Source organism: Crotalus tigris, unplaced genomic scaffold, assembly GCF_016545835.1.
Source record: "Crotalus tigris isolate CLP2741 ecotype Arizona unplaced genomic scaffold, ASM1654583v1 scf7180000024437.13266115, whole genome shotgun sequence".
Lineage (NCBI taxonomy): Eukaryota > Metazoa > Chordata > Lepidosauria > Squamata > Viperidae > Crotalus > Crotalus tigris.
The window spans coordinates 3,574,116-3,598,617 of NW_024100606.1; the positions used below are offsets into that span (position 1 = coordinate 3,574,116).

At 40.9% G+C, this 24,502-nt stretch overlaps 1 protein-coding gene across 5 annotated transcripts in view; it reads left to right on the forward strand.

Annotated features, from left to right (window-relative positions):
* Positions 1–24,502, forward strand: part of GJC1 (gap junction protein gamma 1) — a 64,877-nt gene that overhangs the window by 27,168 nt on the left and 13,207 nt on the right. The window contains exon 1 of one of the 5 annotated variants that reach the window (XM_039331405.1): positions 2,504–2,605. The exons of 2 other annotated variants lie outside the window; for them this stretch is intronic. The gene's annotated coding sequence lies outside the window, so the exon portion shown is untranslated. Of the gene's footprint in view, positions 1–2,503; positions 2,606–3,287; positions 3,564–23,345; positions 23,474–24,502 lie in introns of those variants that run through there. 2 more of the 5 variants (XM_039331402.1, XM_039331404.1) reach the window with 2 other exon arrangements.

The following is a 24,502-nucleotide window of genomic DNA, read 5'->3' on the forward strand; positions in this document are numbered from 1 at the left end:
TAGATTAAAGAAAATGTCATGGGTCGGGAGCGGTGCTGGAAGGAAATATTACTTAAGTAGCCAAAACTTAAAAAAAAAAAAAAACAAGCGAAGTTCAGTTGTTAAAATCAAGGAAAGGCAGAAGTAGGAAGAAGGCTTGTTGCTATCTGGTTTAAGTTCCGCCTCTGGGCCCTGCCATAAGTCCCCCTGCACATGATAATACTGATGCAGTAATATTAACTATAGAACAGTAAATGGTACAAATAATAAAACAAAATCGAGAGCAGATGAGGACAACTTAGAGGGGGTATTCCTATAGAGGGAGGAAGAAGAGAAGCGTGGGATGAAGTTTTTACCGACAAGGAGGACAGGATAGAAGGTAGAAAGGCGGGTGATTCCTGGGGATTCGAACACAGTGCATTTTAAGCGGAAAGGAAGTGGAGAGGTCAGAGAAGAGATGAACCCTGTCGAATCAGATCCATGTTTTTAAGTTTTGGGCACCTTTTTTCTGCGGGAAACTGGTTTATATGAAGCCAAATCATTAGTTCAGCTAGCTCACTTAATTTCTTTCAGTAGCCCGTGCTCCATTATAGCTTTAGCAACAAAAGTGAGTTATGCTGCTTCTAAATGTAAAAATCTGATTTCATTTGTAAACTTTTATGAATAATTTCACCCAGCTATGACTTTATTCCTAATAGGCTTGGGAACCTATTCATAAGCTTTACCTTGTGCAGGCTATTATGATTTGGCTTTCAGATAGTGCATTCCTTTTTCTGTTGGTACTTCTGTTGCATTTGGAGGGGCAAGTATCTTGTGTGATGAACCAGACTTTTCTGAATAAAACCAAGGGCAATCTTGCTTTATGTAGGTGCAAATGGTAATGTACAACATTATCCCAATGATGCTAATTATGATGATTAATATTATAATTATTACTACCACTCTTGTATACATGCCACTTTGCAGAATAAAATAATCAAGAAAAAAAGTAACAGTTTTGTGACAATGAACATGTTACCTGTTTTCAGTGTTTTCAACACTGGCCAAAGAAATGCTTCTGGAAACCCCCATAGTAGGATATAAGAGTTTTATTCCCTGCAATTGGTATGCTAAGTAAGGTTTTTAATACATGATTTCTAATACTGATAGTTTTATTCTTCATAAATATGGCTAATTTTCACAAGTTAATAGCCATTGTTATATATGTTGATATTGGATTCCATAGTTTAGTTCAGGGGTTCCCAACTGGGGGTGTGAGGTGATATTGCAGGGGGTGCGAAAACATGGGTTTTAAAAATTATAGTGTATATGCATAATTCATTGCCATTATCTCAGACTTTTTTAAGGAGTGTGAGAATATATCAGAAGCATTCTAGGGGTGCGGGGTATAGAAAAGGTTGGGAACCGGTGGTTTAGTTACAATTTTGTGTGAAGAAGTACGTTCTTTACTCAGTCTTACATTTCTGATTCTTTAACTTCATTGGATCATGCTATTTTCTTGCACGATAAAAAAGAGTAGAAAAATATTTTGACAGCCTCTTTTCCATCATCATGCAACATTTTTATTTTATGCATTTCCACAGTGTTTAGCCATTTCAGTTGCCCCTTTATATATGTCCTCTATTTAAAATCTGAAACAATTTGTACAAAAACTTTATGAAACTGTTTTTTTTCTTTGTAATTGTTCATGAATCTCCATAGTAAAGTAGACTATAACCTGTAACTCCCCAGAATAAGTGAAAACTGATAACCACTTTTATTGAAGCTCAGTAATGAGCATGAGTCATTATAGATCAAACACCTATAATAGGAACCAAGCTAGATTTGAATATTATTAATTTATTAAAATATTATTTATGCCTTCATTTTTTGTTCTTAGGAACTCAAGGTTGCATATCTAGCCTTTTTACCAGTTTTTCTTGCGGCAACAATCAGAATTGAGCTGAGAAATAATAACTGCCTTAAAGTTATCCAGTGGGTTTCCACGGCTCACAGTTGACTTCAGCCTAGTGTTCCTGCTTCTACATCCAGCCATTGTACTGCACTGACTGACCAATAATTGTAAATCATGATTTAAACCATTAAGAAAGATTCCATTTTAATAATTTAAATCATGATTTATTCACTGATCTGGAATATTTTTCTATAGAAATGCCTTCTTATTCAATATAATCTGAGCAGATATTTGTCAGTACTCACAAAAAGATGTAGATTTAATTTTAACTGTACAAAATAATTTTTATTTAAAAATGTAATATTTTTTTAATGATTTAATGATTATTAAGTAGGGATTGTAAAATTTACAATGAAATGTTCTGGAGAACTCTGGAATTTTTCATCCCCCCTCCCTCCCCTCCCCATCATGCTATTTCAAGGCATAGTTCTGCAGTTTCCTGACATACATTGAATTGTGTTTTGGTCAGAGAGCTGTGTCTAGGTAATGCCTGTTTAAGTCAGAGTACTGTGTTTGGGACACAACACTTTGTGTCCCAAAACAGATACACAAACACAGCCTGTTGGTTCGCAAGGATTATTCCAGAAACTGCTACACTGTCCCTGGAACTTCATGGTCTGGGGAGCATCAGCATGGCCAGAGGGGCAAGCAAAAGATTCTGTTCCTGAATTAGTAAGTTTTGCAAAGAAATACATACTTGTAAAGTCATTTAAAGATGAATCGGTGTCAATTCAATTCAGTTGTACTTATTTACTGTTTGAGAATGATAGTCAGTTTTTCAGTTGCATAAAACATCTTGGTTGAAACAAGTGTCAGTTCTGTTAACCTACCTCTATATTAAATGAGAAATTAGAAGTTATATTCATAATTGTTTCACTGAAGTATTGTACATTTAATTTTATAAAGTGTTCTTAAAATGTTTTAAGAAAGTTTTGTGGCTTAAGACAAAGATGTTTAGTTTTGATTTTTATCTGACCTGATTAGAAATAATTCTCACTGCATTCAGTGAAACTTCTTAACAAAAAATGCTTAACATTGCAGGCACTATTTCAATGGAATTTCTTTCTTAATGTCTACCATTGTGGTTTTCCTGTCTTTAACTGTTAGAAGAGACATTTCCTTTAATTGCAGAGAATAATGGAAGGAAAAAAACATGAACAAAATGTTATATGACCCAAACTATTTTAATGAAATAATCAGTTTGACCTGTAGGTTTTAGGAGGGTGCAAGTCTATAGCTGCAAAGTAGTGGACTGCACATTCACATTGCTATTATTCAAAAACCACTGTGAAAACAGAACTTAATGTCCCCCTGGTGAATAGTTGAGAATGAGATGCATATAATGTTCATGCACTGTAATAAGGGGAGGAGAAAAGGGTTGTGCTGTGTTGTCTCAAACAATAGTCGGCTTAGAACGTATCTCGGTGGCTGTCAAAACTTGTTTTTTGATGAACACAGAAAACATTTGGCCTTCTCAAGGATGTTTGCTGTATCAGTGCTAAGGCTACTTCCTTGGGCAACATCCCTATGTTCAGCATCTTGTTTTGTGGGTCATTTTTTATCACATATTTCTTGATGACTTCTTGGGGCTGAGTTTCTTTTTCTACCCTCCTGGAAAACGCTGGAGACTGTAAGTAGCTGGAGACTATAAGCATATTTGTACAGTGTGGATCCGTTTCTTTAAAGGAAAAAAAGATAGGGTAATGTAAATCTTTCAAGCAAATTCTGCTTTCTTTTAAAATAACATTAAAATATATGTAATATATGCTTGATGTGAAGAATATATTGGTTTGCAGATCTTTAGTTTCTTGTCTTTTGAAATAGTACAAAATTTTACAATTAACTTTTATGATTTAAATTCACTGTTGGAAAAATGTTTATTGAATCAAAAGTGTTTATGGAAGGCATATCAATAATTGAAGAAACAGCAGTTAACTGAACACAGATGACTATTACAGCAGAACATTATTCCTGATTTTTGGATATTCAAAGCAAAATGACAAATCTCAGAAAAAATAAATTATTTTACCATTTTCATTCTGTGGATGTATTTATTATTTATTTATCACAGAGAGTTGTATGCCACCAAAATCGTTGGACACAAGATGGTTTACAGTGGACTTAAGACTTTCCTTTTTACGTCTTTATTTTTTGAAAAACACATTTCACTGGGATGTAATTTTAAAAAATTATTTTTAAAAAATAAAAATATTTTTAAAAATAGATAATATTTTTATAGCCAATGTATTGAAAAAAGCACTAACATCAATTAAATTATTAATGTTTTGTATTACTAGTTTATAAGCTTATGATTCAAACATCAATTGAAACCAAAGCTGGACTTTTTTTCCAAAAAAATTATTTGTTTCCTAACTCTTACACAGATTATTCTTACATCTAATCTTGTTGCTTTCTTTGTTTTTTTTAAACAGATGTTTGCAAGTTTGCTTGCAATTCAGAATCAAAGGAAAAATTCAGAGTTAAAGTATCCACCTTTTATCAGTTAACAGAGAAAGAATTGGAGAAAAAGTACATACTAATAGTAAATTTCACATCATTTTTTTAGAATCTAAAAACCACAGGAAATACTTTTAAAACAACCAATGATGGTTGATTTTAGGGTGCAAGAAATTTTTTTAATGTTTAGCATAATACTTAGAAACTAAGGTTAGTTTTCGCTAACCCATGCCTCAGAAGTGAATGTCCAAATATATGTTATCTATATGGAAGTCCTTATTGTTTAAGGTTTAATTAGCTGCTTCTGTTGCCAACAAATACAAAGATTGCAATACTAACTTCAAAAACAATCATAGCATAGCTAATGGTAAGGTAAATACCATTCTCAAATTGGGAAATAATAATATAAAACAATATATATCATACAGGGACACAAATCATCCTGCCCTTGGCTATATTGAAAAAAAAAAATCTTTTTTCTAAAGGACAAGTCAATGTCTGTCCTCTAAGGCAGATAGCAGTAGCAATAATACTTAGACTTATATACCGCTTCACAATGCTTTACAGCCCTCTATAAGCAGTTTACACAGTCAGCATCTTGCCTCCAACAATCTGGTCCTCATTTTATTGACCTCAGAAGGATGGAAGGCTGATATTTTTTGATAGGGGGTTGCTCCTGGGGTTATTTGCTGCTTTACCAATTAATCCATGCTGCAAGTTATAGAGCAATCCTTTGGAAGCACACTTTCTGGTTTAGATAATGTATTATGCAGTAGATTCACATATTAACCTAAAACATGGTTTATTGGACCATGGTTTATTGAACAAATAATTGGTTTAGAAGGTACACTAATTATGGATTATGAACTACAGTTACTGAATTCCCATAATTATGGTAAGTCAAAATGAAATAACATAATTTGATGAGATGTAACAAAATAATAACAGAATAACAGAGATGGAAGGGACTTTGGAGGTCTTCTAATCCAATCTACTGCTCAGGTAGGAGTCCCTATATCAGACATGTTAAACACAAGGCCCGGGGGCTGGATGCGGCCCACGAAGTGGTTTCATGTGGCCCATGAAGCCATTCTGGAAACAGTGAGGGAACGGCCCCCTCTGCCTTGGCCCTGGCCCAGGCCAGCCAGGAGCCAATGTACAATTTTGTGGTGGCCATCTGTGCTGAAACTCATTCGGTCTTAGCTCCACAAGGCCATCTGGAAACAGAGGAACCAGCCCCTGCTGCGTCAGCCCCGCCCTCTGGGTGCATGCTGGGAAGGTGTCACCTTTGTGAAGAATAAAGAAATGCACCATTGCCTGGAAGTGGCCAGCAAATGGCCCTCTCCTACTTCACCTATCTGGCTTGATGGGCTCCGGGGGAGGGGTTTCGGCAGACAGTGGGGCGAATGATGTAGAGCTGGCCATACGCACCTAGTAGGCCATACCCATTCCATCTACACCCACCCAGTAGGCTGCACCCACCCTGGCCACACCCACCCGGCCGCCAAGGGCAACCGCAATGCTGATGTGGCCCTCAATGAAATTGAGTTTGACACCCCTGCCCTATACCCTTTCAGACAAATGGCTGTCCAATCTCTTCTTGAAAACCTCAAGTGATAGAGTACTCACAATTTCTGCAGGCAAATTGTTCCACTGATTAATTCTTCTAACTGTCAGGAAATTTCTCCTTATATTTAGATTGGTTTTCTCCCTGTTTAGCTTCCATCCATTGCTGCTTGTCTTGCCTTCAGTTGCTTTGGAGAATAGGTTGATTCCCTCTTCTTTGTGGCAGCCCCTCAAATATTGGAACACTGTTATGTTACCCCCGTCATTTTCATTTTCATATCAATTCGTGCAATCATGTTTTAGTCTCCAATTCCTTAATCATCTTTGTGCTCTTCTCTGCAGTCTTTCTAGAATCTTAACATCTTTTTTATATTGTGGTGACCAAAACCGGATGCAGTATTCCAAGTCTTACCAAAGCATTATAAAATGGTAGTAGCACTTCACAGGATCTTGATTCTACCCCTCTATTAATGTAGTCTAGGACTGCTAGCTTTGTTTGCCAGTTGCAACGCACTGCTGGCTTAAATTTAAATGGTTGTCCGCTAGGACTCCTAGATCCCTTTTACAGTTACAACTATTGAGCCAGGTATCACCTATTGTATATCTCTGCAATTGGCTTTTCTTGCCTATATGTAAAACCTTACTTTTCTCACCCACCATTGAATTTCATTTTGTTAGATAGGGACTAGTATTCAAATTTGTTGAATTCTGTACCTTGAGCCTCTCTTCTGGAGTGTTGCCTATTCCCTCCAGTTTGGTGTCTTCTGCAAATTTGATGAGAACTGGGCCTAAGACATGATTGTCTAAGATGTGTTTGAACCCAATGTTTGTCTTACATTCTAGATCAGTGGTTCTCAACCTTTTTAATGCTGCGCCCCCCAATCAGTCGTAAGTCGAGGACTACTCAACTGGTGCAGCACTGTTTGCAAAATGAGACTTTTGGCGGGCTCAGCAGGGCAGAGGCAGCCTGGACAATTCCTATTGGCTTTTGAAAGCCAATAGGATTAGACTCTATTCAAGAGAGTCTATTCTATTGGCTTTCAAAAGCCAATAGAATAAAAGGGAGTAGCACAGCTAAGGAAAAGGGGAAAAAAATGGTGGACTGCGTTGTTTGGCGACCCCCGTTAAATGGTCGTTTGACCCCAAATGGGGTCCCGACCCACAGGTTGAGAACCACTGTTCTAGATAGAGTTGGCCTAGTTGAACTTCTGCATATTACATAGATAGATAACTGTTCCATATATAATATGAAATAGTTTGTGAATACATACATTAGCACAAAAATAAACCAGTGTCAGTCTTCTAGTTGTGCAATTATGTATTTTTGCTGCCCAGTTATTAAGAATGTCTCTAAAATGCTTTTATGCTTCTCAATTTCTTTTGAATGTCATCTGGCATATGGATTATTATACATTCATTTATAATTATTAATTTCTCTGTTAAAGGACTCAGTTTTTCCTCTGGATAATGCAACTTTAAATAGAGTTATCTTGACTTTATTCGGGATATAATAAAAGATGATTTTTTTCTATTTAAACCTTGAAGGGAAGGCATCTAAATTTAGACTACTTTTCTGGTAGTATTGTGGAAAACGAAAATATTGGCTATTGTTTTTCTATGCAAGATTTAGGCCCAGGTGAACTAAATCAGGTCTCATGGAAAAAGTATTAAACCAAAGTCTGTGCTATGCTTAATTTTGCAGTTTGCAATTGTACTTTACTTAGTATGATTTGCTAAGATTGCTTGTTTCAAATGTATTTAGAACATGAGGACTGGAACAGTAAGAAATAGGGAACTGAAAGTAACTGATGGATGCGGGTTTCAATGTACAAGGATATATGAGGAAAGTTATGTTCAGCAGAAAGTCAGCAGAAAGTGTAAGATTGCTGACCATCTATCTACAGTCTTAGGATGAGAAAGGGTATAAAAAGTTGGGACTGGATTTGATTGATTTGCCATTGGCCTATAGCTGTCCTTATTGGAACTGCTATATCACTGGATGTCATTGCAATGGGTTATTAATGTAAGTGATGTTGTGTTATTATATTTGCTATGTTCCAAATTATTAGCAAAATAAACCTCCGAATCTTAAAGTAAGAATTATTGTTTTGTGTTGTCTTGTGTTTCTTTCATTGGGTTTTTTCCACGACAGTATGGTAAATGTTCTGGGATCAGTAATGGACTTGAAAGAATCAGTGTCAATGATTCTTTCAGTGAAATTAGTAAGATCACTTTAGAGAACTGGCTATACCATAATCCAGCTTTCTATAGCCTGTTGTTTCCTGGCATTTTGAATTAATGTTTAATTTGAGCAAGTAATGAATTTTTATTTTTGCATAAGCATAATTAAATCTGGATTTGAAATTAAATAAATGAACTTTGTCTAGGCTTAGTTTGTAAGATAAATTAAGAAAGTTGAGAGACTTGACGTCTTGTAATATCCTTGAATTAAAGTATTGTATGGGAAGAAAAGTGCTTATTAGAACTGTGCAGCAGCCAGGATTCAGAGTGGAAAAAGCAGTTTACAACATGGATGGGCACTTGACACACTTCCTTAACTCAAATGTTTTTCATGAGAAAAATATGTGAAAGCTCAAGAAAAATGACAGGTTCTTTAAGGAGTGTTGACAGATGCTGTGTGAGCAGTCCCATGGATTCCAAATCGTCTTTGAATATGGATTACAGAAGATCCCTATTGCTCATTAATCTCCTTTCCTATTTTACTGAGATACATAGTGTCATAATGATGTAAAATCATTATGAATCAGTGTTTTTCAACTTTTGGGGGTTACTGAATACATTTGGAACTTAAAAAATATGTAATGATTGCCCTGAAGTGTTTCACGCCTAAACAAATAACCAATTACTACGCAAAAAGAAATGCATAAATATAAAAATAACTATATTTGCCCCTCAAAATATTCTGTCACATCCCTTAGCTACCCTAGATACTTCTACATTGCTCCAATTTATCTTGCGGGGTAGAGAGAAGAGGGGAAATGGGCCTTTCTCCTAATAAAGAACTGTGTTGCAACTACCCATCATTTTCTAAGAATGCCTGTGAGATCTTTGTGGAGCTCAGATGCATTGAAAATACAGATAAAGTTGAGGCTGCAGTTTTGCTTTGCAGCATTCTAATCTACTTTTTTTTAATTCAATAAAAGCAAATTAAATCATTTTGGGCAGGGAACTTGGCAGACACCAAAGGAAATACTATTGGATACATAATGCCCACGTTATTATCATGGGTGGCTATTTCATTGCACATATTCTTACAATGCTATCAGAGAAATATACTGTTAAAAATAACATGAAAGCACTATAGAACACACGATGCATCTTTAATTGCTGTAGAAAGTATTCCTGATAGATTGTATACACATGTCTATTAAAATGGCATTTGAATCTTGAGGGATGGTAACTGTCAGAAACCATTGGCCAAGCAAAATATAATGGTATGTAGAAATTACTAGATTTCCACATAAATCTTACAAAATAAGTATGTGGAGGATAGATCTGGTAGAGATAAGTAGCTGTGGAAACTATTCTCACAGCAGATACACAACGGTTAACAACCAAGAATGGAAACCATCATTGTGCCTTGCTTGTGTTTCCTATGACCAGCTGGTTAGTACTACTTTTAGTGTATTGTTGATTTGATCCAGCAAAGAATGGTCTGACATTTGTTTGTTGCTGGATTCTATGTGTCAGAAGTAAATTCAGAATATTTAGTGTTGCTTCTGGGTATGAGTAGGCTGGGCACTAAGAAGCTAAAAAAGAAAGTGTACATTTTTTTACAGAAATTCAGAGCTGCCGTGAAAATGGCAAGTCCATGTCAAACCTTCCTCTTCTCTTTCTTTGCAACAAAAGCTACTTTTCTGAGCCAGTAATGCTATATATGGATAGATAAATTATATACTTATTTATCAAGGGAGAAACTTGAATTCAGGATTTGTCATACCTACAAAATAGACCAACTAAGAAACAGATACCATGAGCTAAAGCTACTCTTATAAAAGCAGGTATAGTAACAGATTCTTGCAAATCTGAATAGACTCTCCTTCTGCCCTCTTTTGTCTTCATGTGAATTGTGATAGTGGGGGAACTGTCTGAAGTATTTTTGTAAACTGCTTTCTTAGTCTGGGCTCAGATCTTGTTTAGCTGATAGTTGCCTTGATAATGGATCTTCTCTCCGTCTTCAAGACCATGCTGGTTTCAAGGTGTTTTGTGAATCTTGGATTCTATTTGGTTTAAATCTTTCCGCAGCCATGATTTCATAAATGATCTTAGGGTAGTTGCTGCTTGATTAGCCTGAATCCCTGATCTACTACATTTTCAGTATATTCACTAATTATATTGAATCATAGGGCTGTTGCATGGAAATAAAAGTATAGGAATAGCTTTGAACAAAAAGCCCTCATACATTCTAAGAATATTGCTCACAATCTTTGGGAAAAGGACAAAAATGCTTTGTAAATGATGTTAATGTTGTCATTGCCCTATGCCCTGCCTCCCCCATGCAGGATAGGAACCTCAAATAGAATTGAGCTGCACTGGGAGCTCTGTCTTTTCACATGCGTCACAAAAGACTAGCATGTGGTACTTGTTACCCTTGTCCTATGAATGGCTCATTATTTCAGGGTATAACTTCCTTTTTTTTAACCTCCCTCTTCTTTCCAGTAATGAATAAAAGTGATGTATTGAATTCCCATAATGATGGATCAACTGTGATGTGATAGTGTCTTTTTCCTACTTCATGCAAAGTTTAAAACCCTGTAAATAATCAAATTACTACTCAGCAATGTAGTAATTCTATTTTGAAAGTTTAATTTTTTCATGACATTTTAAAATCCAGGCTTGAACTTCCAGGACCTGTATTTGAGGCTTCTAGTTTACCAATATCTAATGACATAATAGAACTTGATTTTAAACTTTTTAAACAGCAGATTTTCAAATGGCTTCAAACATACATTTATGATAATGATTGAAGCTCAATTATTAACTGAAAATTTTAAATATTTTTAGAATCCTTGGCTACTGTTGATTTTGCAGTAATGTCTATAGAGAAAGAAAAGGCACAGGAGTGCCTGGAATTAATGTGGTAGATTTCAAGAAGTTTGTTGTTTTTCATAATAAAAAGTAATAATCATAATAAAAGTTAAAAAAAATTCTGAAGACCCACTCTGAAGTCTGATTTCTGAATGTGCACCCTATCATTCACATTGCTTTGATGTCTTTTCAGATCCTCTCAGATTGGAAGGAGGGAGGGAGGGAGGAAGGAAGGAAGGAAGGAAGGAAGGAAGGAAGGAAGGAAGGAAGGAAGGAAGGAAGGAAGGGAAGGAAGGAAGATTTCTTCATATATTCCTAATTTATCAAATAGGAAATGCTCATATTCCTGCGTACCAGACATGTAAATTAACAATATAGTTAATTAAATGGGTTGTAGACTGAAGATGTGTCACGAATTGGGGCTTCTTCCTGAGCTATAAATAAAATGAGGATGGGGTTGACTGTATGCTTGCAAGTTTAAATTTGAATCAGGTGAGTTAATCCAAGAGACATTTACTCATGGAGTCATAAGGCAGCAAAATGTTTTATTTGCTTATATTCAAAATACTGACATAAGGAAAATGCAATATATAAACCTTTACTCCTAGTTTGTTGCTCATATCCATATAAGCCAGTGGACAGATCATACATGGCACATTGATACCTACTCCACTTTAGCTGCTGCTTTTTCTTTGACAGATTTAAACTTGTTTAAATACCGGTATGTTTAAACAATTTAATAATGAAGCATTGATTTCAGTTAATAAAGAGCTCAAAAGTTATAGGAGAGGGAGCAAAATGTACTAAACATTTTTAAATGCAGAGTATCAAACTTGAATCACTATGATGCCTGCTAGCTTCTATCGCTAATCAACTTGCCATAGAAAAGAGGGGAGGGATAGAAAACAAGTGGAGGAAATGAAATGCCAAGAAGCTGTTCACAGACCATGAAGGCCTGCACCATGCCAAGGTCATCGCTGCAGGTGCTCAATGGAGAAGTGACTTTTCCCATAACAAAAAAGAAGTATTACTATTGGACAGTGTGAACCCTCGGTGGGTGGGGGAACAGGAACCTATTGTTTAATTAAGCAAGCTTCCATGCAGGAAAACTTAGAGCTGATTTCGCTTCTTTAGTTCCAAGATGGTTTATCTAATAAAGCTTTACCTTTTGGGACTCAATCACCTAGAGGAAATTTTCGATAGTTTTGTTCGCTTTGCTAGTCAGACAATTGTTGGACAATGAGTTTTTTAAGAAGAAACTCGACAGTCACTTGTCTGAGATAGTATAGGTCAGGGGTAGGCAACCTTGGCTCTTTTATGACTTGTGGACTTCAACACCCAGAATTCCTGAGTCAGTCAGTCAGTCCACGAGTCATAAAAGAGCCAAGGTTGCCTACCCCTGGTATAGATTCCCCTGCTTGAACGGGAGGCTGGACTAGAAGACCTGCAACGTTTCTTCTAGCTCTACTCTATGAGAATTTGATTCTTAAAGTGTGCCTTTTAGTTTAAAAACCTGCTTATTTGAACTGTGTGGAATCACTTTTTTATATATAAAATATAACTGCAAATAACTCTTCCAACTTATAGAGCCTTGTAAATCTGAGGGAGATGGGCAGTTAACAAGCATGAATTATAATAATCAAACAAACAAACAAAAACTATTAGTGTCCGAAAGTAATGAATCTGCCAGGAAGCTGGTAATCTGCTTTTGATGCCGCTTACATAGGGAGAGAAGCCTGAAGGATTTAGGTGCTACTTCTGCAATGCTGTGCTTTTATTCTGGCAAGAGGGAACTCATGGAAAACAAGAGAGGTCTTGTGTGAGGAATGCAAGCCTATTTTGAGAGAGAAGGCAAAAAAGATAGCACTTTGGGAGTGTTAATTGAATAGTGACTTATACTTTATGCATATTTGGAAAGTTACCTTTATGTAACAATTCTACTGATAGCCAGAGATTAGGAATAGTCTCTCTCTCTCCATCTCCCTATCTGTCTCCATCTCTGTAGCATATTCTAAAGTGATTCGGGTTTTTAATTCCCAAAGATAAACTTCAGGTTTTTGGGTTATTTCTTTAAACTGATACTCTAATTCCTGCAAGGACCCACTTTGTTATTGGGGCATAACAATATGTTCTTAGGATCCAGCAGGATTAACTTTATCTTCTCTTTTCCATAATATATTTGTTAGTTTGTTTTCCTTCCTTGAGAGATGGAACTCTACTGAGAGTTATTTTACTATTTTACATGTTGAAAATGTAAATGTGTATGTTTTCAGACTATATTGCATTAGGGGAACATGATGATGATGATGATGATGATGATGTTTTCCATTCAGTCGTGACTGATTTTGGGGGCAGGTCTCTCCACATCTTCCAGTCTTGCACTACTTTGTTGAATTGTTCTATGCTCTGGTTGGTGTCACCTTTGATGACATCCAGCTATCATATTCCTTGGTAGCCTGATTTACTTTTACCATTAACTCTTCCAAACATAATTGTTTCTCCAGTGAATACCCCCACATGACAGGGCAAAATAAGTGAGATGCGGTTTTGTGATTTTGCCTTCTTGTGATATACTGTATCTGTGTTAGGTGCTCCAATACTTGCTTGTTAGTTACCTTTGCTGTCCAAGGAATATGCAGGAACATTTTCTAGCATCACAGTTCAAATAACTTGATTTTCTTCCTATTTTGCTTTTTTAAGGTCCAACTTTCACAACCATAGCTAGCTTTGGGGAACACAATAGAGCAGACTAATATATATTTGATTGCCAGGCTGATGTCCTTGCATTTCCATATTCTGCTTATGTTCATCCTGGCTGTGCAATTCAGTGCAATCTGATGTTTATTTCTGGGCTGCATTCACTGCTTTGAGCAATCTGTAGCAAAATGAATTTTTCCATATATCCCACCTCTTCACCATGAATATCTATTTTGAGGTTTCCCTTCCTTGCAGTGGTCACGAGCTTGGTGTTTTTGCATGTTCAGAAAGAGATTCTCACTTTCTTCTTTGATTTTCTTAATCAAATGTTTCAGGCCTTCTTTAGTTTCTGAGAGGAGAGTTATATCAGCGGCATATTGAAGATTATTCCTTTCTCCAGTACAGGAGATGGAGAATCCACCAATTGGTTTTCTCTGTCTGCCTGCTCTTGAGACCAAGTAGCCAAAGCTTGACACGCCCCCTCTTCCCAGAGGGTCCATTCTTAACTTGGTCTCAGCTCTTGAAGACTCGTTTTGGCGTGGCTCTCAGCTATTTCAGGTTAGACAAAGCATCCCATTGGTGGATTCTTCCTAAATAATTGGCTATCCCTTTTAAAAAAAATATTTACCTTCCCTAGCAATTCCCCACAAGTCCAGAGAACATCCCTAATCTCAAATTAATTAATAGGTGGGGTGTGTGGGGGGGGAGAGAATTCTCATCTAGCTTCCCTTCCCATTCCCAAGGCTCTGGAAAGGGGGGGGGGAGAAGGCATCAGCAGAGACTACTTGCTGTGCCTTTCTCCTCAGCCTCCCAACTTTTCTCTCCAGTTTGGGGGGAAATAACAAGCTCCAGACTTGGATTCAAAATTTGAATCCAGATCGTCGGAGCTTGCTCCAGCAGCCCAGAGCAGCCGCGGGAGCCATTTTGGTTGCCGTTTCAGGCACCGAAGTTCCCTTTCAATCCCCAGGGCTCTTGGCAAGGGGGGGGGGAGGAAGGCAGCAGCAGAGACCACTTGCTGTGCCTTTCTTCCCAGCCTCCCAAATTTCGCTTTCAAAGCCGCAGGTGCCATTTTGGTTGCCGTTTCAGGCAACGAAAGCGTTTTCTTCGCCAAATTAGACTCAAAAGCGGCGAAATCGCAGTGCGCAACCAGCGCTGCACACACAGTCCCCCTGGACGTCAAAAATTGCCAGAAGGCCGCGGAGCCCGTTTTCAGAGGAAAACGGGCCGCGGCCACCATTTTTAAAAGCCGCAACGAGCAACGGGTTTTTTTAAACAAATCCCACAGTAATCCACACTTTGGGGGGTTAGGCTCCGGAAGATACCTAACCCCAAAATCGCGCGGAATTACACAGCGCGAGCCCCTGCAGTAAGGAAGCCCCGGGCCCCACATGAAGCTGTATAGGCCTAACGAGGCCACGGGAGGCACCCAGGCCAAGAGGCCTACTCCTGCTGCAAGGCCTAGCAAGGCCTAGGACCAAACCATAGCAACAATTCAAACCCGGGGGGAGTGAAACCTGTATCCCCTTTTTTCATTCTGGGTGGCTGCCATTTGGTACCTTTTTCTACTGATTACTTCAGGCCTCCAAACCCCCTTGAGGTTGCCCTGAATTTTTGTCCTTTTACTGGTGCACATTGCCTGGTCATCTAAGGCCTCCAGGTGGAACCCAGAGAGTGGTTCCAAACTACCGTGACCGCAGCCCAGAGAGAATTTTTTATTGGTCGGGTGATCAGGGGAACAGTCTTGGTGCTTGTTCCAATCTCGCTCCAATCAACTACTTGCCTGCCTGAGCTCCTTCCCAGTGTTTTCCTGGGATCGCTCAAACGGGATGGAGGGACCCTCGTTGCCTCAGCCCATGAGCACGACCTCTCCACCTCCCAATTACAGCTGCAACGAACCTTCTGGCCAGAAGGCGGCAGGCAAGTGCAAAGCGAAGACAAAGCATTCGCTTAAGAAGCCTTCCAAGTTGGTGGAAAAGCAAGCCAGCCGTAGGCACCAGGCCCTGGAGAAGGAGTTCTCCAGAGCGCAGAGGCAGGCCCAATTGGATTTGGTTCAAATGGTGGCCACCGAGATGGAATTACCATTGGGTCCATCGACATCAACCCAGGGCATATGGTCCATTCCGGGAACACCGCCACCACTGGTCCCGCCCTCCACATCGGCCCAACAAACAGCCAATGCTGTGGGTGCTGCCACCAAGCCCACACTGCCACCCCCTGCCACCGTACTCAGGGGTCATGACATAGGGGACATCTGGGCAGACGGATGTCTGGAGGCCTTATTGACCAAAGTGGTGGACCAAGCTCTAACGCAGCGCTCTGTCCAACACAATCAGGGGGCCTCCACCCCGACCATGCCATCCCACGGAGCCCACAGGCATTCAGGAGCCCACCTCCCCAGCCCACTCATCCATGAGCGGTTACTCCTCGCCACAAGAGGAGGAACAACCAGAAATTACCATGTCAGAGGATGAGGAACTTCCTTCTGAACCATCCTCAGGGGGGCTATTTAATTCCAACCTCTTCCTCACGATCCTCCACAAGGCCACAGTCACTGCGGACATAGGGACAGATCAGTTCCCTCAACCGCAGGCGACACCAGGCACCACGTCCAGGCCTATATTTTTTGAGAAGGTGACAACTCAACACCACATGCCTTGCCCTGCCATTTTCCTGAAAGGGATCAAGAAACAATGGGACTCACCTGCTTCCTTCCCATCAGTGAGTGGTACGGACAAAAAATTGTACAGCACATCTACAGACCTCAACGAAGCCCTAGAGATCCCTAAGGTAGATGAAGCCTGGACTCCTTTGGTCTCCCAGACAGCCATGGCTGGGGACCTAGTGGAAGCTCTCAAGGCTGACGACAAAAGATGGGAGCAAGCCTTCTGCAAAACCCATCAGGCAGCGGCATGCACCGTAAAAACGGCTACCTCGGCCTCCTTTTTTGTCCGGACCACCCTCTTGTGGCTACAACAACTGCAAGCCATGGTTCCTATGGAGGACATATGGAGTCACCAGAACCTGGCTAAGATGGTGGCAGCCACGGAATACGCTGTGGATGCAACACTCCAGTCGGCCATTTTTTCATCCAGATCCATAGCATCTAACATAATTGCCAGGAGAATGCTGTGTTTAAAACACTGGCAGGCCGACGCCAAAGTTAAGTGGCGCCTGGTGACCTCCCCTTACTCAGGCAGCAACCTGTTTGGGGAAGCCCTGGCCCCTTATCTTGTAGAGGACAAGGACAAGCGTAAGGTCATGGCGCACTTAAACAAAAGGTCTGACAAACGTCCCACGCCTTATTTTCGAAGGCAGCCCTTCCGGCAACCGACAACCACGCCTATCACCCAGACCTCCAAGCCATACACCCCCAGACAGGACAGGACGTATGACCGTCCCTACGACAGACCGGGCTTCCGGCCCAGGCAACAAAACCAGACGAAACGGCCATTTCATGGAACAGGTCGTCCTTACCAGAAGACCAAATGACTCCTACACCGACCTACCCATTGGGGGAAGATTAGCCCACTTCTTCCACCAGTGGGAACTGACCTCCACAGACAACTGGATACTACAAACCATCCAGTCCGGGTTGTCCCTGGAGTTCCTGGTCACACCTCCAGACCGACTCACCACTTGCTCGGTCTCCAGGGACCACATCAAGCGCAAATTCATGCAGGAGGCCATCCAACACCTGTTGGATATTCAGGCCATAGAACCGGTCCCAGCGGAATACAGAGGCAGAGGATTTTACTCCATCCTCTTCATGGTTCCCAAGACCTCAGGAGGATGGAGGGCAATCCTGGGCCTCAAAAATCTCAACCGCTACATAACAGAAAAAATTCAAGATGCAATCAATCCCTTCAGTCCATTCTGGGAGGCATCAGACAAGGAGACTTCCTGGCATCGATAGATCTCACGGAAGCCTACCTTCACATTCCCATTCACCCAGATCACCGTCGGTTCCTACGCTTCTGTTATGGAGGAAAACACTTCCAGTACAGGGCTCTCCCTTTCGGCCTGTCCTCAGCACCCAGGGTGTTTACCAAAATACTGGCAGTTGTAACTGCCAAATCTCAGGATAATCCCAATACGTGTCCAATCTTACCTAGACGACATTTTAATTCAAGCAACATCCTCACAAGCAGCCCAGGCGGATGTAAGGACCGTTATTCGTGTTGTTCAGCAACATGTCTTCTCAGTAAACTTCCAGAAGAGTCAGACAGTTCCCTCGTCCAGGCTGCTGCATCTGGGAGCCACGATAGACACAACCAACTGCGTGGTCTAACTCTCCCAGAAGCGGGTGGTCAGCATCAGGGAACTGGCTCGCTGGGTATACAGACTGCACTCAGTTCCTCTGGTAACTCTCTCCCAATTATTAGGCAAGATGGTCTCTTGCATAGCCATAGTGCCCTGGGCCAGGTTGTACCTGCGGGACCTACAGTGGTTTCTGCTCCCATACCAATGGCAGAACACCAGCGCATCCAATCATCTAGTCACAGTCCTGGCACAAGTCCACAGGGCACTCCGCTGGTGGTACTCTCAGGCCGTGACCAAGGGGTCACCCTTCAAAGAACCAGACAGGGTTACCACCACGACAGACGCCAGTTTGTACGATTGGGGAGCCCATCTGGGCTCTCAATTTTCGCAGGGACGATGATCCGCTGCGGATCTAAGGAACAACATCAACTGGCTAGAACTCAGGGCAATCCACCTAGCCTTACAACATTTCAGACACAGAATCAAGGGCCGTCATGTTCTAGTCCTCACGGACAATGTGGTAGCCAAGGCACACATCAACCGTCAGGGAGTCACCAGTCCAAAACCCTCATGACAAAGGCACCGCTCCTGTTCACCTGGGGGTGAACAGCTTGGGGTCACTAAGGGCGGAGCACATATCGGGGATCAACAACCAGCAAGCGGACTTCTTGAGCTGCGCCACAGTGGACCCTTTGGAGTGGGGACTACACCCGTACCTGTTCCTAGACATCTCCCACAGGTTCAGGCAACCGATCCTCGACCTGTTCGCCTCATCAGACAATGCCCAGCTCCCCAGATTTTACTCCCGCTATTACCATCCATGGGCGGAGGGGACAGACGCATTAAGAGTTCAGTGGCCACAAGGCCTTCTTTACGCCTTCCCCCCACTTCCACTCATACCGGCGGCTATCCGCAAGCTGATACATGAGCGGGCGGAAGTGATTTTCGTGGCACCATACTGGCCACAGAGACCGTGGTTCACCGACCTGATGAACTTGTCTCAGTCGCCCCCGTGGAACATCCCCCCTCACCGAGTGTCCCTGCACCAGGGAACCATCAGTCATCCGGAACCCCAATGGTTACAGTTGACCGTCTGGCGCTTGAGCGCCGCATAATGACGCAGGAACTATTCTTCCCTCGCGCCATTACCATGATTCAAGCGGCACACCGTCCAGCGACCAATTGCATTTATGATTCCACCTGGAAAACTTTTTGCCTTTGGTGCAGGAAGTGGCAGTTTGACATTTACAAACTTTCCATTCCTCAGATAGTAGATTATCTTTTGGATGGGCTGGACAGAGGCCTTGCCCCGGCAACTATTCGCAGACAAGTGGCGGCTCTGTCCACCCTCATCACCTGCAGGGACTCGGTCCCCTTAGCTCACCATCCTAGGATTCGCACCTTTATCAAAGGCGCCTGTAACACCAGACCCCCCCCCCGTGGTTCACAGGTACCCATCCTGGGAATTGCCGCTAGTACTTCACGCTCTCATACGGTCACCCTTTGAACCATTGACGACCGTTTCTTTACGATACCTGTCACTAAAGGTGGCGTTCCTGGTTGCCATCACATCGGCCAGACGAATTTCTGAGCTGGCCACACTGTCGATCAGGAATGACCTATGCATTTTCCACAGTGATAGGGTGGTCCTTAGGTTAGATCCCTCCTTCATCCCGAAGGTGAATTCTCTTTTTCACAGGACACAAGAAGTTATTCTCCCAAACTTCTGTCCAAACCCAACACATGACTGGGAGCGGCAGTGGCATATATTGGACGTCCGCAGGGCATTGCGGTGTTACATAAAACGCACGGAGTCTTTCCGCAAGTCAGAGGCTCTCTTCATGTCCTTCCGACCAGACACTCTGGGGCGGAAAGTTTCCGCCGGTACCATTGGAAGGCGGATCCGAAATTGTATCGCAGAAGCGTACCAGGTATCGTCCCTGCCGCCCCCCAAGTCATCTCACCGCCCATTCCACTCGAAGCGCTGTGACCTCGGCGGCATGGGCTACCCAGGCGTCCATCGAGGAGGTTTGTAGGGTCGCGACGTGGTCCTCACCTTCCCTGTTTGTACGCCACTACAAGATCGACCGGTTTGCTTCGGCGGACGCCTCCTTTGGTAGGAGGGTCCTCCAGCAAGTGGTTTCAGAGATCAATTTTCCAGCCTTATCTGTCTCCCACCTATCAGGACAGTGAGGCTTTGGTATGTCCCATTGGTGGATTCTCCATCTCCTGCACTGGAGAAGAGGCGTTGCTCTTACCTGAACGCCTTTTCTCAGTACAGAGATGGAGAATCCACACCCACCCTAAAGTCAGCAGGCCATTATAGGAACTGAGAGCCAACACCTCGTCAATCTTCAGCCACTTCAGAATGGATCCTCTGGGAAGAGGGGGCTTGTCAAGCTTTGGCTACTTGGTCTCAAGAGCAGGCAGACAGAGAAAACCCATTGGTGGATTCTCCATCTCCATACTGAGAAAAGGCGTTCAGGTAAGACCAACGCCCCGTTTCTTCTTCCTATTTTTATCCCAATTTTTAATTCTTCAAGATCTAGTTTCCTCATGATCACTTTGACATACAGGTTGAATAAGACAGGTGAGAGAATGCAACCTTGATGTGCTTCTTTCTCTATTTTAAACCAATCAGTGTCTCCATAAGGTAGAGTGGCTTCTTGATTTGTGTATAGTGATTGCACCAACTTAGCCAGATGTGCTGGTAGCCCCAGGTTTTGTAGGATTCTTCATAGCTTCTCATGATCAACATAATCGAAAGCTGTCTTGTAGTCGATGAAGCATATGTACATGATATTTTGGTATCCATGAGAGTTTTCCAGTGCAGATTTGTAATATAGTCACAGGTGCTACAACCCCTTCAGAAGCTGGCTTGGACATCTGGTAATTCCCTTTGGATGGTTGATGCTAGATGTTGTTGTATAATTTAAAGCAGAATTTTGCCGAAGTGAGGTATGATAGCTATCGTGCAATAATTGGAGCAATCTTTAGAGCAGAGGTATCAAACTGCCAGCCTGTGGGCTGGATGCGTCACGAGGAAACCGCCCCCACCCCATTGCCGGCAATGAGGAAAAACCTCTGATACGTTGCTCGATGTCATGTGACGTTGCGAGTTTGACATGTCTGCTTTAGAGTCACCCTTTTTTGGCAATGGAATGCACACTGAGCATTTCCAATTCTATGGCCAGTGTTGGTTTCCCAGATTTTCTGGCACAAGTCTCTAATGATTCTGGGTGATATAGGTCTCAGTAATTCTGCAGTGATGGTGTCAATACCAGGAAATCTCTTGTTTGGTAGTTGGCTCATCATCCTTCCTCAAGGATATTGTTTTCTATTTTTCTTTTCTTGTCATCCTGAGGCTGGACTCCTTAACTACCTGCATACAGCTGTTCTGTACATTCTTGCCATCTGTTTTTGATGAATTGATGGTCGGACAGTTCTTTCCCTTGCTTTTTCATGATGCCTTTGCAAGTAATACAGGCAATCCTTGACTTACAACAGTTCATTTAGTGGCTGTTCAAAGTTACAAAAGCACAGAAAAAAGTGATTTCATGGCCGTTTTTCACACTTATGATAGTTCCAGCATCTCCCTGGTCACGTGATCAGAATTCAGATGCTTGACAACTGGATCATATTTATGACAGTTGCAGTGTACTGAGGTAATGTGATCACTTTTGTGACTTTCTAATAAGCAAAGTCAATGGGAAAGTCAGATTCACTTAATAACCATGTTACTAACTTAACCATTGCAATGGTTCATTTAACAGCTATGGCAAGAAAAGTCTTAAAATGGTGCAAAACTCACTTAACAAAAGTTTCACTTAGCAACAAAAATTTTGGGCTCAGTTGTGGTTATAAGTCAAATTGTGCTTGGATCTTTTTGACTTTCATAATGCATTCCTGGTGTGACCTTTCATGTAGTCCATTTCAAGCTGTTTACATCGCTTATCCCAATAAACTTCCTTGCTGCCCTCTAGAAAGATGCATTTAGTCTTCTTGCTTCTTCCTGTTTGCCTGCTGCCTTGGCTGCTTTTCTTTGTTCATCTATGGTTTCATCTGAATGCCACTTGTAATAATTTTTCTCTGGCTTCATGCATGGTGCAGTTCCAACTATGATCAATTGAATTTCCTACTATAGTTCATAGGGGTCTTCTCAGCACTGTTGAGTAGTTCAAATCTATTTTTCACCTCAATTATATATTTAATAGGGATTTTGGTAACAAAAAGGCATTGCCTTTTTGATGGTGCATAGTTTGAACTTTAATCTTGGCCACCAACAATTCATAATCTGAACCACAATCAACACTTGGATATATCTTAACAATAAGACCCGAGCTTGTTTACTGATGATTGCATAGTAGGACATAGCCATTATGATTACTGTGAAGTCCATTTGGTGAGGTCCAAGTGTATAAGCAGCATTTGTGCTGATACACCCTGTACATTCATGATCCTAAATCAGTTTTCTTGTCAAAATTGTTGGGAGGATAGGACTTGCATGAGCAGTGGGCTGGCATGTGTGCGCAGCTTGATTTGCGCAAGTTAGGCTGCACATGCATGTGCGTGCACACCGGGCCATTGCTCACCCAAGTCAGGCTGCGTGTGTGTATGCTGGCCCGCCATTTGCATGGCCTGGTTGTGAATAGACCACGACTCGGTAGTGGGCCCCGGCCTGGGGGTTGGAGATCCTTGTGCTATCTTAAGATTCAATATAAACAGAAAGACACTTGCTGTCTTTCTCTCTTTTTTTCCTCAGAAGATGAATAATAAGAGGATGAATACAGTTGACATTTGGTATGACAAAAGAGCAGTCTTTGGAAATAGGGCTGACCATTTTCAGATATATGTGTGTTTTAGTGGAAAAGTAGCAGTATTCACAAAAGTTGAATTTCTCTGACCTTTGGAATTTGGACCAGTTTGTAATATTTTTGGTAAAGAGGGGAGACATGTGCATGACAAATTAATACATGTATTAATTTTTTAGTTATTATTGCATAACGTTTCAGGAATTACAGACTGCTTGTGTTCAGTGAATGTATCGTATTCTATGGAAATCTTTTAAACCAATAAGCTGCCATAAGTTTTTTTCTTTTCTCTTCAAGTTCCCCAAATTGTCAACAGCTTTCTCTTGTTTAGGCTGTCCACAGTCTTTTCGTGGTCTTTGTACATTAGGAATCACTTCTTCAATAATCAGTAATGATATCTCCCAGAATATGAAGCTTGAGGGCTTTAACTCAGCATGTATATTCAACTTGACCACTAACATTTCTCTCCCTTCATTATCTGCTAAATAATTTTTAAATAATTGTTTGCCTTGTGCCAAAAGAACAGTTTGTTCTGTGAAAGCAACTTTATCTTTTCCTCATTTCCACCACAGATAAAAAGAGATTTCCCTCTTCAATGAAAGGATACTGATGCATTGATCCAGCTGTATGCAATGAAGTTTTAAGCCCAGGGAATTTTCTTTTGTCAAAGAATAGTCATCACCCTACTACTCAAATATTGGTAATTAGAATGTTTTTCTTCCATTCAATTGTGTCCGATTCTCAGAGACTGCCTGAACAAGTCTCTGAGGTTTTCTTGGGAAGATTTTTCAGAAGTCGTTTGCCATTGCCACCTTCCTAGGGTTGAAAGAAAGTGGCTGGCCTAAATTCAACCAACTGGTATTTTGTGCCCAAGGCAGGACTATCTAGGTTTCTAGCCTAATGTCTTAACCACTACACCAAAATGACTCAATTGGAGATAAAGATGACCAAATTAGGAGATATTTCTTTTGTAACAGTCTTGAACTTTCCACTTGCTGATGTGCAAGGCAGACATAGCAATGAATGAAGGTTGGTTCAAACAAGGCAAATGCTGCCATGAATAAGTACACCCTATTTTTCTGGGAAGCGTTTTTGAAGTCTCTCACTGATTTAAGGATAATTTATGTCCTACTCTCTGGAGAGGCTTCTATTTCTGTGCACATATTTTACGCTATTTTTTTTTTTTGCGATATATAATATCTATGGGCAGAATGGGTAATATTGTTTTCTTGAACTAATCCATTTTTTTATTGAAAGTTTTTTAAATTTTACAAAACAAATCCCCTCCCCAAACCCCCCCCACCCTCCCATACCCTCCCCCACCTCCCCAAACCTCCCAAACCCTCCCCCAACCTTCCCAGAGCTGAGTACAGGCTTAATTAAAATTTTTCAGGAAAAGAAAAGAAAAACTTAAAACACATATAAATCCTAAACAAATCTAAATACATTAAATTAAATAGGTTATCTTCTTTAAAAAATAATAATTGCAATCATTAAACACATTATAATATACTCTAAACATTTTCTAGTATCATACTTATATTATTATCCATCATTCTGTATAAACTCCCTCCAAAACACAAATTTAAACATTACTTTCTTTGAATATCTATACCTACAATATAAAATCTAATCTCTCCCTCTTTCTTTATCCTAGAACACAAAAATAAACATATAAACCTTCATTATACCATTAAAACTAAATACTCTTTGAATACTTAAACTAAAT